Source organism: Hemicordylus capensis, chromosome 3 (assembly GCF_027244095.1).
Source record: "Hemicordylus capensis ecotype Gifberg chromosome 3, rHemCap1.1.pri, whole genome shotgun sequence".
Classification (NCBI taxonomy): Eukaryota; Metazoa; Chordata; class Lepidosauria; order Squamata; family Cordylidae; genus Hemicordylus; species Hemicordylus capensis.
In genome coordinates, this window is record NC_069659.1 from 7,913,677 (window position 1) to 7,932,690 (window position 19,014).

At 47.5% G+C, this 19,014-nt stretch overlaps 1 protein-coding gene across 1 annotated transcript in view; it reads left to right on the forward strand.

Moving 5' to 3' along the window:
• The window catches only part of MOGAT2 (monoacylglycerol O-acyltransferase 2), a 67,975-nt gene that overhangs the window by 25,926 nt on the left and 23,035 nt on the right, over positions 1–19,014 (forward strand). The gene's annotated exons all lie outside the window — the stretch shown is intronic.

Here is a 19,014-nt window from a genome sequence, read left to right on the forward strand (position 1 = left end):
AGTCCAGAAAATTGAGGTTTCTCTGTATATTGTGCAATACGAACAAATAGGTGCTGATTGGCACAATGCAGAATGTTATCCTCTCAGTTAGATTACTGCAGTGCGTTCTACATGGGGCTGCGTCTGAAAACGGCCCAGAAACTGCAGCTGGTACAAAATAGGGCTGCAAGATTATTAACTGGGACTGGATGATTTGAGCATATTACGCCAGTGCTTTAGCAGCTTCACAGGCTCCCAGTCCATTTCCGGCCCCAATCCAAAGTGCTGGTTTTAACCTTTAAAGCCCTAAATGGCTTGGGACCAGGTTACTTGAGAGAGTGCTTTGCCCCATATGTCCCAACCCATACCTTAAGATCTTCTTCAGAGGCCCCCCCCCTCCAGGTGCCCCTGCCAAAAGAGGTGAGACGGGTGGCTACTAGGGAGAGGGCCTTTTTGGTGATTGCACCCCGTTTATGGAATAGCCTCCCCAGTGAGGTTCACCTGGCTTCATCACTTTGTTCTTTTAGACACCAGATAAATATCTTTTTGGTTTTATCCTTTTAAATTTTGGTTTTCAGATTTGATCTGATTTTTAATTTTAAAATGAGTTTTTAAGCTGCTTTATATTGTATTGTGTATTTTCTTTTCACCTTTTTTCTGTAATTTAATGTGTGTTTTTATTATATGTTTTCATCCTCTGTTGTGAGCTGCCAAGAGAGCAATTTGTTGTGGGGCAGCTAACAAATAAAATTAATTATTAATTACTAATTATTATTATTATTCCATATTCTGGCTGTAGAAAAACCCTATTTGGCAATATGGGCTTTCCACAGCCAGAATATGAGATAATGTGCTTCAGTTCTCAATTTTTATTTCTGCTTTAACATAGGAACCAGTATGGTGTAGTGGTTAGAGTGTTAGAGTGTTGAACTAGGACCAGGAAGACCTGAGATCAAATCCCCATTCAGCCATGAAACTCACTGGGTGACTCTGGGCCATTCACATATCTCTCAGCCTAACCTACCTCACAGGGTTGTTGTGAGGATAAACGTGACCATGTACACTGCTCTGGGCTCCTTGGAGGAAGAGCGGGATGATATTAAATGTAAAAATAAAAAATAAAATAGGAAGTCAGGTGTAGCCTGCAGAAAAAGTGCTGTCCTGCATTTGACCAGAAGATGGCGCATCTCAACCAGGCATTGCCAGTTGGAAGGAAAGTGCATTTCAATCTTGGATGTCAATATGTCTTGGATAAAGTTTAGCGCAAGGGTGGACAAAGCTAGCTGGCAGCTGTTGCTGAACTACAACTCCCAACATCCTTATTGTGGCTGGGGAATATGGGAGTTGTAGTTCAAGAACATATGCTGGCCAACTTTGCCCACCCCTGGTTTAGAGGGAATCAGGGATCTGTTATTAAGGGAGTTCTTAAAAGGAAAACGGCAGTATGAGAAGCAGGAAGACAGAGGCACTGTTTGGTTAACTGCATGGAAGCTGAACTGGACATTGTTGTCAAATGCCAGTGTCTCTGTCTTGGGACTGGAATAAGGATTATGGGTGGTTCAGTCAATAGCAAAAGACTATTTTTCCAATCCATAACGTATTGCACATCCTTAATTCCCCAGAAGGTATTGATTATTAACTTTTGAGACTCCAGCAACCCTTTGATCATTGCCTTTAATCTCTGCTGTAAGTTTTCAAATGGACTAGAAACTTGCTTTAATTATTTATTACAACAGTCCTGTGAGGTAGCTTAGACCGACTGAAGAGTGACTGGCCAGAGACGACCCACTAGCCACAAAGCAGGAGTGCAGGGTGAGGCCCTGAGCTGGTTCAGCTGTATGGGCCAGGATGTCAGCCATAAGGTCTGAGAACCGACTTAGGGCTTTGGGGGGTCCTCAGTGTGCCCTCCATGGCCCAGTCCTTGGATCCCGAGGCCCAGAAAGCTCCCAATCCTATTGCACCCTGTCCAGAAATAACTTTCCTGAGCATAGTTAGAAGATCTGAGTCAAGATCTTTCCTGTGCCTGACTGATTGATTAATTGATTGATTGTTAAATCTGTGTACCGCCTTTCATTAAAACAATCCCAAGGCGGTTCACACAACAATTAAAAACAAGACAATAAAAATGGCACAATTAAAATTTTAAGCTAAAATATAAAACAAATCTGACTAAAACGATTTAAAATACAAGCATAAGAACTGTACAAAATACAAAGAAGCAGCAGTAGAGACAATCATATAAAAGCCTGGGTAAAAAGCCAAGATTTTACACGCTTTTGAAAAACTGTGATGGAGACCAGGGAGGAGCGAATAGCTTTATGGCCCATTTCCCAACTCCTCACCTCTCAGTGTAAGTTTATGTTGGGGAGGGGTTGGCCGAGAGGGCCTGCTGCTGGTGAGCTTTCCTTTATTTCTTTTTTGTTCCTGAGCATTCCAGGGAAATGCTTAGCAGGACCTTAGACCCCACCCCACAAGGATTCTCCTACAAAGCTTCGGGAAACCAAACACATCTGGAGTAGTGATGGGGCTGGATTTTGCATTTACAAATTTGCATTGTCTTTCTTGACTTGGATGTAATGCTTGGATGTAATGCTTGCCTCAAATATGGGGCGAGCATCAAAGCCACAGAGGAATTTAAGTCCTTCATTGCTTTTCACTCACTTGCCTCCAAACCCTTCCCCCCCCCTTTCCACTTATCTTCCAGGAAGGAAGGAAAGATCTCTCTCCTCGCTCCCCTCTGTAATTCTGGCTACTATGTGGTGAGCCAGGCACCAGGTATGCTGGGAAATGTAGTTTTCCAAACACTGCTGAAAGATAGGTGTGGTGAGCTGGGGGACCTTGCCCACTGCTAATTAATTTACCTAAGAGTGAGGGCGGGAACCCAGACCAGCCAAAAGTCTCCCTTCAACACAAATATTAAAGGTACTGGAGCTATAGAGTCCTCCTTTGCATCAGGTTAATGCAATTTGCATTGCATTTGCATAATGTACTGAGAAGGCAGGGGGTGATAGCTTCAGGCTTGAGAAGGCAGGATTCCCACCCCACCCATTTTGACAGCATCATTGGGGAGTCGTCATCATTGCTAAAGGGTGCTTTCCAGCCTAGCTCCTCAACAGCAGCAAAATGCCTCCGTTCAGGCAAGTTGCATTCTAAAAGTAAACAGCAGGGGGAGCCGCCTTGCAGCAACTAACAACCCGAAAAAACAGCAACCTTTTTACGCAGGATATATGGTGTCCTAGCTCTACATCGCAGTGATTAAATTCAAGACAAGGCATCGGACATGTGAACAGCACCCTGCTGTCAATGTAGGGACTGCAGTATCACAACACAGGAAGTGTGGAAGTACACTTCCGAGATCCGTGTGACTCCGTTGCAGGGTGTAACCTGGAAAGCACCAAACTGTGTGTATTTTGTACAACACACACTTGCACTTGGGCCGGCGGAGAATCTTGCAGGTTTTTATAGTGTTTCAAAGCTCTGCCAGATTATGTTTGACAAAGCAACGTGTGTGTACACCAAGGACAACAATGCCTCCCTCTTCCCACCTTTTTGGCTCTCTTTGGAAACTGTAGTTTGTCTCTAGCTAAACTGGGATTTGACTCAGGGACTCTCAGGCTCAAAGCTCCTACTTTGGGCTAAGGGGCTCCATCCAAAAGAGCCCTTGTCAAAAGCAGGCCCGGCCCGCCTCCCTGCTTGCTGTGGGTGCTGTGATGATGCAGCTGTGTGTAAAGGCCTTCTTAAGCAGGAGGGGATTAGTCACTCCCAAGGGCTTAGCCAAGCTTTCTAATCCTCCCCATAATATCTCCGTGGCTCAAATGAATGTGCCTTGGGATAAAGAGGTGAAAGGAACTGGGCTCCCTCCCCCTGTCCGCCATTAATCTAGGAAGCGACATTAATTAAGGAGGAGAGACAGTCTTGTGGCAGCGAAGAATACACTGTCTCCTTTGCTAAGCAGGGTCCCCCTTGGTTTGCATTGGGATGGGGGACTACACGTGAGAAGAGAGCTGGTCTTGTGGCAGCAAGCATGACTTGTCCCCCTAGCTAAGTAGGGTCTACCCTGGTTGCAACTGAATGGGAGACTTGATGTGTGAGCACTGTAAGAGATTCCTCTCAGGGGATGGAGCCACCACTCTGGGAAGAGAATCGAGGTTCCAAGTTCCCTCCCTGGCAGCATCTCCAAGATAAGGCTGAGAGAGATTCCTGCCTGCAACCTTGGAGAAGCTGCTGCCAGTTTGTGTAGACAATACTGAGCTAGATGGACCAATGGTCTGACTCAGTATACGGCAACTTCCTATGTTCCACCATAAGATATTCCCCTTAGGGGATGGGGCTGTAGCTCAGTGGAAGAGCATCTGCTTTGCAAGCAGAAGGTCCCAGGTTCACTCCCTGGCACCACCTTCAGGTAGGGCTGGGAGAGACTTCTTCCTGAGCTAGATGGACCAAGGGTCTGACTTGGTATAAGGCAACTTCCTATGTTCCTAAGGAAAGAGAAAGAAGCAGAGGAGGAAAAGGACAGGGTGGGGTTTGCTGCTGAGAGCAATAAGGGAATCTCTCAAGACCCCACTAGATGATTGATTGATTGATTGATTAAGTGCCATCAAGTTGGTGTCAACTCTTAGCGACCACATAGATTCTCTCCAGGATGATCTGTCTTCCACTTGGCCTTTAAGGTCTCTCAGTGGTGCATTCGTTGCTGTCGTCATCAAGACCATCCACCTTGCTGCTGGTCATTCTCTTCTCTTTCCTTCAACTTTTCCCAGCATTATGGACTTCTCAAGGGAGCTGGGTCTTCTTTGCATAATGTGTCCGAAGTATGATAGTTTAAGCCTGGTCATTTGTGCCTCGAGTGAAAATTCTGGATTGATTTGTTCTATGTTCCATTTGTTTGTTTTCCTGGCTGGCCATGGTATCCACAAAAGTCTTCTCCAGCACCAAAGCTCAAAACCGTCAATGCCTTTTCTATCTTGCTTCTTCAAGGTCCAGCTTTCACATCCATAGCGTAAAGGTAAAGTGTGCCGTCAAGTCGATTTCGACTCCCGGACTCCACAGAATCCTGTGTTTTTCTTTTGGTAGAATACAGGAGGCGTTGACCATTGCCTCCTCCCATGCAGTATGAGATGATGCCTTTCAGCATCTTTCTGATATCGCTGCTGCCCGATATAGTACCAGTGGGGATTCGAACCAGCAACCTTCTGCTTGTTAGTCAAGCATTTCCCCGCTGTGCCATTAGGTGTCACGGAAGAAATCATGGTCCGAACGATTCTAATCTTTGTAGGTGTAGACATGTCACGGCATCTAAATATCCTTTCCAAGGCCAATGCTAGACAGTATTGTTGTCTAATGGGGATGGGGCCACAGCTCAGTGTTAGAGCATTTGCTTTGCAGTCAAAAGGTCCCAGGGCCACTCCCAGGCATCTCGGGGCGGGATGCAGGGCTGAAACCTTGGAGAGTTGCTGCCAGTCAAGTAGACAATTCCAAGATGGACCAATAGTCTGGGATGTAGCTGTAATTGAACAAGGCAGGGGAGACACATGTCTCTGGGCTAGGGTTGCCATAATCTGGCCTTCCAAATCCGGGTGCCTAATTTGCACTGAAAATGGTTTTTGAGCAGAATAGTGACTGCACGTTTTGCTCCGTAACTCTGCTTCTACAAGGGCTGGCGCATAGCTTTCTTTTTAAAAATGAAAGTTGAAATCCGGGTGGATCTGGGTGGGCTAAGCAATCTGGGTGAGATGCTTAAAATCTGGGTGAAACCCAAAATTCCGGGGGGCATGGCAACTCTACCCTGGGCCCATGAAAGAGGGGAGCCCACTGGCCAGGAAACAGAGTGATCTTTGCTCTCCCCTCCCTGACTGATGCTGGCTCCTGCTTGATGTGTGGCGAGTGTGTGATGTTATTTGCATAAGATCAAGGGAAAGGGCATGCTGGGAATATTTTGTTCTTCCTTTTCGGTGGTGGCACCACATCTGTCGAATAGCCTCCTCACTGGGGTTTGCCTGGCCTCACCACTCTGTTGTCTTAGATGCCTGGCAAAGTCCTTTTTGTTCACTCAGCCCTTTTAATTTTTGATTTTTAAATTTTGATTTTAAAAGAGTTTTAAAATGGTTTTGTATTGTGTTTTCTATTATATTGTATCCCCCACCCTGCTTTCGTCCCTTATGATTTAATGTGTTGTGTTTTTGTTTCATGTTTTAATGATAAGTTGTAAGCCACCCAGAGAACAATTTGTTATGGCTAACAAATAAAGTTCATTATTGTTATTATTGTTTTTCACCATCCTCTCTAATAAAACGCTTGGTGTCCGTCCGTGGACGGACACAAAGCGTGCGTTCGTGCCTCGACTGTTCTGAGCGTGCGCGGAGCGCACGCTCAGAACAGTCCAAGGGAGACACGACCGCCAGCACCCGGCGGCCATCTTGTGCGGCCAGAAGTGGCCGCCCGAAGAAGCCGGATAAGCGGCGGCGGGGGACACTGGCCGAGGCAGCGGCAAAGCTGCCGCCTCGGCCAGAGAACGCGGCGTGGCCAAGGCGGCGGCGGAGCCATGGCCGCGCCGCCGAAGCCGGGCGGGGGGAGGAGGCGGCAGGGGAAGCCGGCCGAGGTGGTGGCCGAGCCGCCGCCGAGGCCTGGCGCCGCCGCCGCAGCCGGGCGGCTTGGGGCCCTTGCCTGGCCGGGGAGACCGGCCGCGGCATAGAGGCTGGCGGCGGCACCGCCACAGCCGATATCCACCTTCCCGCCCTCCCAGCTGCCCGACTTACCCTTCCCCGCACCCCCCCCAAGGAATAAGGGCCTCCGCGGCCGCCGGAATTGCCCTCCCGCCCTCCCAGCTGCCCCAGCCCTACTCACCCGAGTCAGCCCGCAAGAGCCGGGCGAAGTGCAAGCATGTTTTCAAAAGGTCCAGAGAGGAGCTCACGAACAGAGCTCCTCTCTGTGCTAAGTGTTCGAGACTTGCGGGCTGACTCGGGTGAGTAGGGCTCGGGCAGCTGGGAGGGTGGGAGGGCAGTTCCGGCGGCCGCGGAGGCCCTTATTCCTTTGGGGGGGGTGAGGGGAAGGGTAAGTCGGGCAGCTGGGAGGGCGGTTATCGGCCCCTTCCCTTCCTAGCGCCCGTTATTTAACGGGCTAAAATTTACTTGTGTCCATATAATTCTTCTGCAGCAAAGACATAGGATGTCCTGTGTCTTCCTAGGACCCCCAATCCTATCTGCAGATGCCAGGGAGGGAAGTTGGAAGCTTCTGCATGCAAGCTTGCAGATGCTCTTCCATTGAGTTATGGCCCCATCCCTGAAGGGGAACATCTTACTGTGCTCACATGGAGTCTCCTTCAAATACAAACCAGGGCAGACCTGGCTTAGCAAAGGAGACCATTTCTGGTTGCTACCACATGACCAGATCTCCACATCACCGAGCAAGATCAGGCCCGCAAGCATGTGACTGGTTCTCAAAATGCCAAGGGCTTTTACGCACAGCAGGTTTTACCACAAATTTATGGGGAGGCTTTTCTGCAAACTTGAAGTTGTGCCCCAAATCTGACACAAATAGTGGTTTTTTTTCACCCTGGGTATAAATCAGGTTACACTTTAATGCACAGTGAAAAACCAGAATTGTTTGTGAACTGCTCCCCAATAACTCACAGGGACTTCGGGGTAAATCTAGCTGATATGTGAATGCACTCCTTTCGTTCTGGGGGAGATGTGAGTTAAAGGGTTTCAAAAGCCCTTTGTGAAAAGCTTCCAAGTGAGGCTTTGAGATTATGTCTGAACAACCCCAGAACGTTATTCCTGGCCTTCACAAACCCATCCAGACTAAGTCAAGGAAATAAAGAGATCAGGAGATCCTGGTAAAACAGATGGACATTGTAGTAACTGGAGCAATTTACACGGCTGTGCCATTCATCTTTTGTTGCTGGACAGAAATAAGAGGAGAGGGAGGCCTAATTTTTAAAAAGTCCCATAGCAACACGTGGCATATTTTGCTATACGACACGTCCCCTTATCATAAGACCAGGCTGTAATAACCCTGGCATGATGGCCATTTCACAGTCTTTTAGTGACACATCCTTGAAATTGTGTTTCAACATGAATGCCTTGGGGATTCAGTGGGATTGTGGAAGGACCCCTTGCTTTGCATGAAGGTGGTCCCAGGTCAGGTGGTTCAATCCCTGGCAGGCAGCATGTCCAGGCAGGATTAGGAAAGATCCCGGTCTGAAACCCTGGAGAGTTGCTGCCGGTTGGTGATGGGCCAAGGATACGACTTGGAAGGCATGTTTCCTATGTAACCTACAAGTCACATCACAGAAGGCGGGATAGGGATGTGCAGACTTGTTCTGATGGCTACGGCACTCATGGGCCTTTTGCACCTGAAAAGCAGGGGCGTAAGCTTCTCAGTTGTCCGGGGTGGGGGACCACGGGGCACACGGGAGGAGAGTTCTTGTGGTCACAAGCACGAATTGTCCCCTTTGCTAAGCAGGACCCACCCTGGTTTGCATTTGAATGGGAGACTAGAAGTGTGAGCACTGGAAGAGATTCCCCTTAGGGGACGGGGCCGCTCTGGGCAGAGCACCTGCATGCTTGCGTGCAGAAGGTTCCAAGTCCCCTCCCTCTATGCCTGCATGCATAGAGCACCATTCGTGTTCCTCCTTGTTCGACTACTTCTAATCGGAGAATCATAGAGTGAAAGGGCCCTGAGAGGCAGTTCTGCCTCCTAAGAACTGGCTGAGTTGCTACAAAGACAACACAGGACAACACAGTCAGTGTTGTTCAACTGAATGATGAACTTGAGCATGAGAGCTTGCTGACGCTACCTGGCAGCTGGTGGGGGGGGGCACATTGCCTCCCCCAGAAATCTGGAAGGGGGCTTGAGACTCGCCACCCCTATGAAGTTTACGCCTCTGCTGAAAAGATTTCCTCCTCAAACAACAATTACTTTTTGTAGTTATCTTATTTACACACTTAAGCTCCACATAACATTGCCACGGATAGTACTTTTTTTGCATTTCACAGCCCTTTGGGACCACTATTTACCATATTTTTTTCCTCGATATCCACATGTGTATATATACTTGTGAGCTGAGCATTATTATTAATACAGTAATAATGCAATAAACTGGTAAATCATTAAGGCAAAACACTGTTGTTTTCCTGCAACAGACTAACGCAGCAACCCCTTTGGAAGGTGTCAGAGGAAAAGTTGTCTGTTGTTAGAAGAGCTAACAGTATGTTTATAGCTGCAGCTCCAGGCTTGGAGATTGCACTTTTGCTATGCTCAGGAGCTGCACTGCAATGTGAGCCCCCAGTTCATGTTATACATGGGGACAAGTCGCTTAGCTGGCAGTGACTGGTTGCCCCTAGATTGTTGGAGTTTGTAATTATTTTTCAAAGCACCAGCCAAGGAAGCTACCCACTCCAGTTACAGAGTAGAGTGCAGTTTTGTTGCTGCAGTTATCTAAAGAACACACATGGAGATTGTTGTACAATCTAAACTAAATAGGTTTATTGGTGAAGAACATTTTGGATAGGAAAGACCTAGCCCTGTGTAAAGGCTACATAATGGATAGGTGGAGAGAGAGAGAGAGAGAGAGAGAGAGAGAGAGAGAGAGAGAGATATGTTTCCATTTCCATCTACTTTCTAAGAGGAAAGGAAGAGGACTGACTCCCCACAGGAAATATCTGAGGAGTCAAGGCAGGGATCAAAGAGCAGAGGTAAAGCAGGGAGAGGTAAGGAGACCATCACTAGCTACCTCTACTCCCAATGCCCCTAGTGGTCATTAGGATAGATGGTGCAAAAAGTCGATGCACTGGAACTCCATCTCTAACATAGATTTGGCTGCAAGCAACACAAATTGCAATGGGGATTAGCTTCACCCCCTCCCTTTATATGGCGGCCCGGCTAAGCAGATTCCAGAACTATCTATTGTGCGTTATCTGGCATCCAAGGTCATTTTGGACTTAGGATGAACTCTAAAAACTGCCCTCATCCTCTCGCAAGAGAGATAGCACCTGGGTGCTTTCCAGACTAGACCCTACAATGGGGTCAGGACGTGTGACCCCACAAAGTGTGATCTCAGAAGTGTGCTTCCACACTCCCTGCATCGTGACACTGCAGCCCCTACGTGGACAGCAGGGTGCCGTTTACATTTCCAATGTCTTGTTTCCGATTTAATTGCTGCGATATAGAGCTAGGACGGTGTATATCCAGAGTAAAGGAGTTGCTGTTTTGTCGGGTTGTTAGTTGCTGCGAGACTGCTCCCCCTGCTGTTTTACATTCTGAATGCCACTTGCTTGAACGGAGGCATTTTGCTGCTGATGAGCAGCTAGCCTGGAAGCGCCCTGTTGCAAATGAAGCAATTAGGTTAGAAAGGGAAAGCAGATAAAGACAAGTGCAGCAGCAGCAGCCTCCATCACAAACAGGCTGAGTCAGTGGTGTAACTTTGAAAGTGTGCCTACCAAAACCTTTGATAGAATTATGGGGAGAGTCCGTCCCAACACAGGATATTCTTTGACATACCTACAGACTCTAGTTTTCATTACAAAATCAAATCAAATCTTTATTGTTACGGTCATTTGACCAGCAAAACACAAAGTACAAAAGCTTTACATATATGCGGATGATGCGGTGATTTTATCACGGACCCCCAACTGGCCTCAAAAGAGCCCTTAATGCTTTGGTGTCCTACTGTGATTCACAGGCGATCACCATAAATTATAGAAAGACCAAGGTGATGGCTTTTGCCAACAAACCTAAGAAGCAGTGTTGGATGTTGAATGGACATAGACTTGAACAGGTATCACAGTTTAAGTATTTGGGCATAGTCTTCCAGACCAATACTAGGAGGAATGCACACAAGGAATATATAATGCAAAATTCCTCGAGGGCAGCATCAGCTATGAACTCCTTTCATAGGAGGCAAGGTGCACAGTTTGTTCTGGCTGCCCTTAAACTTTTCTTGGCCAAAGTCTGGCCTTTACTCCTTTATGGAGCGCAGCTAGGTATCTATTCCAACCTTGCCCGGCTGGATGCAATCCAATCAAAGTTTTTGAGAAGTGTGCTCCAACTACCCCGGAGTGTCCCCAATGCATTTCTACAATTGGAAGCAGACTGGATTCGGGTGGAGGCAAGTGTTTAGCTGGTAATATTTGAATATTGGCTGAAGTTGATTTTTCAGCCAGTAGGACTAGCACCCTTAGTGATGAATGATACATATAGGTCTAGGTGGAAATATTATGTGGAGAAGGGGTTGAATTACTATGGCTTCTCCAGCGATGCTTTGGTTGTCTTGGGCTATGGGAGAGTGAGATCATGTCTGCGCCAACGCATTATGGATATGGAGAAACAGATGGACAGAAGCCAGATAGGGGTTGACACCTATTTGGGTAATCAAACATCACTGTCTGGCCCAGCAAGATACCTTAATAAAACATTAGTACCTACTGTAGTTTCCGGAGGGCTCTGATGCTGGTCCAGTGTAATGCATTAGAAACGGCTATCCAGGAGGAGAGATACTGTAAGATCCCCTATAAGGAGAGTGTCTGCCCTTGTGGTTCTGGGGATGTGGAGTCAACGGCCCATGTTATCTTGAATTGTCAGTTTTATCAAACTTTGTGGGAGAGATAAATAAGTCCTTTTTTAACAGCATACCCCAGTTGTTCTGGACAGTTCAATCTGGAATTACTTTTGACAGCCCGTTGGGATGTAGTATCTTATAACGTGGCGAAGTATTGTTTTATGGCTAATAAGACTAGGATAAGAAATGTTGAGCAGCGAGATATGGGGTTGGATTGAATTAAATTTTAGATTATTACAATGCATGGAGCCCTCTGTTTTATGTAATGGATGAACTTGGGTGTTATGGCTCTGTTTCATGTTTCAACATTACAAGCAGCCTTGCACACAACAGCCGATTCGCACCACGTCCTACCCAAGAAGGACGATCAGAAACAATGTATTCCATGCCAGCCTGTCCAGAGACTTCTATTCAGCAAAGTAGGACAATAGAACGTTCTGGGATATAAGAATCCCAAAACCCATGACCCAGTGTGCTCCTTTGGTCTTGCCACCTGGGCCTCCCCTGCAAGAAGCACTCCTTTGTGCTCCACTCGGGATTCCATTGCAACGAGAACTCCAGCAGACCACCTTGGTGTTCCCCTCTCCATTGGGGCCACCCAAGCTGAATTCACTACCCTGCCTGGCCAATTCGCTGTCCTCACGCCGAGGCTCAGCTTATTGTGCTTGTTTTTAGATTGGCCTCCCTGCCGATCTCTCCAGCTGGCCTCACACTGGAACTTTCCTTAGTGAGGAACCCTCACTAACTCCTGCTCTCCACTCAGCGTCCCTCAATGGATGCCCTCGATGGATGCTCGCTCCCAGCTGCCCAAGTTAGACCTTTGTGAGGACAGTTGATCTAGCCACTTGCCCGGCTCCTTCAGGGCTAAATCTATCACTTTCCCTTATTTCTGAAAGCCTGCCCCGCTAATTGCTAACCTTGAGGATTAGCAATGAGTCATTTGGAGACCCTGGACTCTTGGTAGCTGCCAGTCCCTGACACCACCCATGATGATAAGACCTTAATCATGGCCAATGCAGAGATGTGAAAGGATTGCCCACCTCCAGTGGCAGCTGTTTGGCAAGATGTAAAGAAGACTAGTCTAGAGCAGTAACTCACGCAGAGAAACAACAGAAAGCCTCCTGTGTGAGTGGGTACCTGGGGTTCACAGGAGACTTTCATGATTCACTTTTGTTCATGACACAGTAAAGTGTGCCATCTAGGAAGAGCTCTCTAAAGGCCAGCGTGGTGTAGTGGTTAGAGTGCTGGACTAGGACCGGGGAGACCCGAGTTCAAATCCCCATTCAGCCATGATACTAGCTGGGTGACTCTGGGCCAGTCACTTCTCTCTCAGCCTAACCTACTTCACAGGGTTGTTGTGAAGGAGAAACTTTAAGTATGTAGTACACCACTCTGGACACAGATTAAAATACGCCTTTCCACACGAAAGCCCCACCCGCCCACACACACCCATGATCCTTTCATTTTAAAGTGTTTTGAGAGATTGCTCACATGTTTCCAGCTTGGCATCCAAGGCCTTGCGAATTCCAGAAACAACTGGACTAGTCCAAAACAAAATCAGCTTGGCCAAGGAACAAATGTCTAACATATGAACTGCCCTGACTGCTTCCTCCTCCTCTTCCTCCTCCTCCTCGGATGAGGCATTATGTGGAGGAAATAAACATATTTACTTGCCAGGGTTCTTCTTTGGTCCTGAGATCAAGAGGTGTTTTGCCCGGTGGACTTTGGGTTAAGGGTGTACTATTAAAACGCAATGATATACTTAGCAAAAGACAATGACCCCATTTGAGGAGCTGGAAAAACCGTGGGGGCTGGGAGGCACTCCCAATATGTCCATCGCATGAAAACTCAGGAGGGAACAGGGAAAGGTGCAGAAGGGGGCAACCAAGATGGTCAGGGGCCTAGAGCACCTTTCTTATGAGGCAAGGCTACAACACCTGGGGCTTTTTAGTTTAGAAAAAAGACGAGTGCGGGGAGACATGAGAGAGGTCTATAGAATCATGCATGGTGTGGAGAAAGTGGAGAGGGAGAAATTCTTCTCCCTCTCACATAACACCAGAACCAGGGGTCATCCCATGAAATTGACTGCCAGGAAATTTAGGACCAGCAAATGGAGGTAGTTTTTCACACAACGCATAATCCACTTGTGGAATTCTCTGCCACAAGATGTGGTGACAGCCAACCACCTGGATGGCTTTAAGAGGGGTTTGGATAACTTCATGGAGGAGAGGTCTAATCAAGGGCTACTAGTCCGAGGGCTATAGGCCACCTCCAGCCTCCAAGGCAAGATGCTTCTGAGTACCAGTTGCGGGGGAGAAACAGCAGGAGAGTAGGAATGCCCTCAACTCCTGCCTGTGGGATTCTCAGAGGCATCTGGTGGGCCACTGTGTGAAACAGGATGCTGGACTAGATGAGCTTCCTTGGGCCTGATCCAGCAGGGCTGTTCTTATGTTCTTATCACCCCCAGCCTCAATCGCCATAGGGGATGATGGGAGTTGTAGTCCAACCACATCTGTGGACCCCCAGTTAGGAACCTCTGATCAAGATGACTGGCCAGTTATTTTTTTTTTGTGTGTGTGTGTATGTATTTCTGAAGGCCAGGGGTTCTCTCAAGCCGCTCACACGTTCACACCTCCCACCTCCTCTGCTCTTTCAGCCAACAGCCTTGACAAGTAATTAAACAAGAGTGCCTTGTATAACAAGTGGGACGGGTTATGTGATGCATCTGTGCTCTTCCTTGGACAAGAAGGCTGGTACCATGGCAACCACTGGGATGGGACTTTGCTGACAGGCCAGGGTAAACATGGGCAGCTAATCATTAAAGAGAAATGCTCACTCTTTAATGGACGTACTGATGGCTCGTGCACATGCCACAGTTCTGGGGGTGGCAACTCCCCTTTCGTTGAGGGCTGGCTGTCCCCACATTATGCCAGATGTAGACTGCAGGGACCCTCTGCTGGGTGGGCACCTCCTTACACATGCACCCTCCTACCTCACTTTTAACTCAGGTACAAAACCTGGGCTACCTAGCAGAGGAGGGCTAGGATCGGGACCAATCACGGTGGTTCCTCACAATCAGCTCTACCCGGGCTAGGCTAGCACTGCCCTATGTGGGCAGGGCTGGTTGTGAGAATGTCCTCTCTCTGTTGTGCCTGCATTCCGATGACAGTACCCATGTCTCTGTTTTTGTGCCAATGACCATACATGTGTTCACTTCGAAAGCGAACCTGCATACAGGTCCCTAAAGGAATGGGGCATCTAGGGAAGCCCTCTTCAGAGGTTATGGAAAAGAGACACAGCGTCTCCAAGGGGAACGGAAGTCCCCCCTGCTACCTCTGCGAATCATTCCCCCTCCAACACACTTACAGCCTTCGCTGCTTCAGACAAAGGCTGTAACCCTCTGTAAGAATGAATGCCGTGGGAGTGGAAGTGGGGGGAAATGATTGGCAGTTGGGACTTCCGTTCCTTTTTGAGATGCTATATGTTCGTACAGCATCTCTTTTCCTTAACATCTGAAAAGGCTGTAGTACTATGTTCCACATAACACATGAATAACTGTACATTGTACACAGATCTGTATATGTGTACATTGTACACAGATCATACTTACATTGCACATCATGAGGTCATTCACACAATCAAAAACTGTATTCCAACCAGGATCGGGAGCTGTGTACGCTCCCAGTTTTCAGTTGTGTGGAAGTGAGGTAGGAGGAAAACCTGGGCAGACGTGATGGTGTGGAAGCAATCCGTGAGGTTCTTCTCACGATCAGTTTGCGGGGAGAGTGGGCTAAGCCCGTTCTCCCTGCAGACGAGCAGTCAGTCTGCTCTGGGTGGCCAAACTGGCCGCCCCCACGACTGTCGGCTCCGTTATGGAGCCGGCAGGGGCTGGGGGGATCGGAGGATGCGTGGCCCCCGCAAGCTCCAGCATGCCCTGCACAAGTGTGCAGGGCATGTTGGAGAGACCCCCCGAGCCGGGAGGCTGCTTTTCAGCCTCCCGGTTGGGGGTCTACTCGTGAGTTGCCTCAGCGCAGAGCCACGCTGTGGCAACTCACGATCGTAGAGCCTGGGTTAGCGGAGGGTTACTTAAGTGGGTTAACTGCTTGGAGGCCTCTGGGCTCACCTGCGAGCCCGGTGGTTCTCACGGTCAAGTGAAATCGGGCTAGGCTCCCCTAGCCCGGTTCCGCCTGATCATGGGAATAGCCTCACTACCATGCTTCCACGCAACTGAAAACTGGGAGCACACACAGCTCCCCAACCCAGGTAGAACACAGCTTTTGATTGTGCAAATGTGTGAATAGGGCTAGATCTGAAGTGTACTGCTGTTCACTTGTGTTCAGTGTAATGTCTGGATAACAATAGATGCATACAGTTCTGTACATGGATATTCTGTACACAGATTTTGCCCCACATGTGAATAGGGCTACTGTTATGATTAGTGACACATCTTTCTAAGGAACATAAAGGATGGGGATTTACAGAGAATCCCTGAAGGTTTGCAGGGCAGAGCTGAGGAAAGGGAGGCTTCACCAGAATCTTTGTCAAGAACACACAACATTTACTCCTTCTGTGTGACCTTCACTTGACAGAAGTACTACTGGCATGACCAGAAATATATGTAGACTGCTTTTCAACAAAAGTTCTCAAAGCAGTTTGCCTGGGGGGAAAAATCACAATATATAAATAAAGATGGCTCCTGTCCTCCAAAGGGCTCACAGTCTACAAGAAACATAAAGCAGACACCAGCAGCAAGCAACCACTGGCGGATGCTGTGCTGGGGCCGGACAGGCCCAGCTGCTCTCCCCCTGCTAAATGTAAGAGAGAATCACCATTTTAAGAGGAGTCTGTTAGCTCAGATAGCAAAGATAGTGCTAACTTACATGGTGGTGTCAGCAGTGGGATGCCAAAGACACTTCTGAAGCAGTGGGGATAGCTGAATACTGTGAGCAAGAACAGGACATGAGCCATCGTTGCAGACTAGCAGCAGATAGGTCATTTATTACAGAGCTTCTGCAGCCCCACTTCAGCCTATTAATGTCTGGAAGTATTGCAGAAATCCTGGAGAAAATTCAGGCAAAGATTTGAACTTTATCCTTACTTTAGCCTTCCTTCCTTCCTTCCTTCCTTCCTTCCTTCCTTCCTTCCTTCCTTCCTTCCTTCCTTCCTCTTCTTTCTTTCTTTCTTTCTTTCTTTCTTTCTTTCTTTCTTTCTTTCTTTCTTTCTTTGTAAACCGCTTTGGGAACTTTTGTTGAAAAGTGATATATAAATATTCGTCGTATTCGTATTCGTATCTGACTGCCCAAAGGGCTGAAGAATGACCTGATGAAGTAAAACCATTTCTCCTGCTGCATGTGGTGGGGGAAGAAGCTTTGGAGCATCACAATCATTCCCAATCCGCAGAAAGATAAAAGACCAAAGTTCAGGGCAATAATGGTAACCGCCTGGGGCCTTCTGCATGTCCCAGAGATGCTCTACATTGAGTTATGGCCCATCCCCTAAGGAGCTGCCTTGGAAGCCTGTCTGGGCTGGAAAGCAAGGAATTAGACGGATAGATTTGTGTGTGTGTTTGTTTGTGGGTTCTGAAGGAACACTATGAAGCTGAGAAAACTGGATGCATATTCCAGTATCCTGAGAAGCTCCTGCTTCATGGTGAGCAACAGCAGGGGGTGGGGGGGGGATGTCCTCAATAAGCAACTTGGCTAGCATGTCATGGATGGAAACTTTTCTTGCTGCAGAATTTGGGTCACTTTTGTGCAGAGTGTACATAGTCCTAATTTGAACTAGGATTTGGGATCAGACTTGAGGGAGGAGGAAAAGCAGCCGTGCAAGCAGATGTTCCTGCATGTGGGCATTATAACACATGAGAGGACATTTGTCTGATTGCACACCTGCTGGAATGAACCTGTAAGGAAAAACAAACCGTAGGGCGGGTGATTAACTGGTGCAGCAAAGCACAGGCGTCTTCTGGAAGCACCATTAATCAGAAGGCACATGAAAAGAAGAATGTGACAGCCAGGAAATACAGTGTGGCCCCAAGAGTGCTGGATGCACCTAGTGATAAATTAACTCCAAACAGATGAGGACTCCTAGAAATTGGATTGTCGGGAGAGTCTATTAGGTTATCTAACGCAGTAAATCTAGTGTGCCATGAGAGACCTTCCAGTGTGTTGTGATAAATTAGTTAAAAGCTCCTATGTGAGTCCAGAGCTCACCTGTTGTATCTCTGCATGCGTCACTGGTCTGGACTTCCCTCCTTCCAATCAGCCTCTCCTGGGAAGAACAGAGAGCTCTGTCTTGCCTCTTCATCAGATGCAATTGCAGTTCTCACTCACTCTTAATACGGAGACACACCAGTATCATTTGCCCTTTGAGGAGGCTGCCCATCGTAGCTCTGCATGCATCACTGTTTTTGGTGTGCCCATGAAAGAGACAGATCCAAGTCGATGCCTCATGAAGAAGTGCAAAGTGGGAACTTCTGAGGGCAGGCTGTTCTTAGGTAAGACTGAGGTGTGCTTCCACATTTAATTTAGGCAAAACAATATGCTCAGTTATGAGGTGTTGGAAAGCAGTGATCCATTTGAGACCCCAGGCAGCAGTTTTAATGGGTGCTGTGATATTGCTTTGGTGCTTGATGCCCATCCACTCTACTTGTACATCCATATAAAAGGTGGTATAAGGGCGATGAAATACACATTTCCACACTTCAAAGCTTTTTTCAATGGCCTTCTTTAATGCGCAATGCACTTCTTTAATATTAAACTTTTATCTTTCTATTGCGCATTAAAGAAGGTCATTGAAAAAAAAAATCCATATAAAACAAATTTGGTTTTTTTTAAAAAAAACACCCTTAACTCTTACCCTCTCCTTAAATGGAAAAAGGTCCTGGAATGACTACTCTGTGTCTGCTTTCTACTTAGGGAAGTGGGTTATGCATCTTCGATAAAAAACGGAAAAGGGCTGTTCACACGACCATAAAACTGGGTGGGGCAAGCAATCCTCTCAGCTTTGGGAGTTGTGTGCACTCCCAATTTTTGATCATGTGTAAGCCAGCAGCTAGGTAGGAGATGGGGACATGATCGTGGGAGACTGTCCTACCCTGCTCCCAGCTGTTTAATGAGGTAGGAGGAAAAGCTGTCCTCCCCAGCTAGAGGCTCCCACACAATCACTTTCCCCTCTTCCAACCTAAGTTTTTGTTGTATTCTATCTAGTTGTGTGGAAATGTTGTTGTAATATGTCCAGACAGTTGGTGGCACTAGCATTTGCTAGTTAGTGGTGATCTTGACTGGAGGCAGAGTCCTTTCCTTCTTCCTGCCTGCACCTTTTGTTGAACTTGTCTCTTCCTGCTACACAATAAAGTAGCCTTAGCCTATAATGGCTGCATCTTTTATGTTTTGTTATTTTAGAAGTTTGTCCCAGGCCAGGGGCATCCTGTAGAGAGTGGGGGGTGGAGTCAGGAAGAAAAGGGAGGGAAAGGAAAA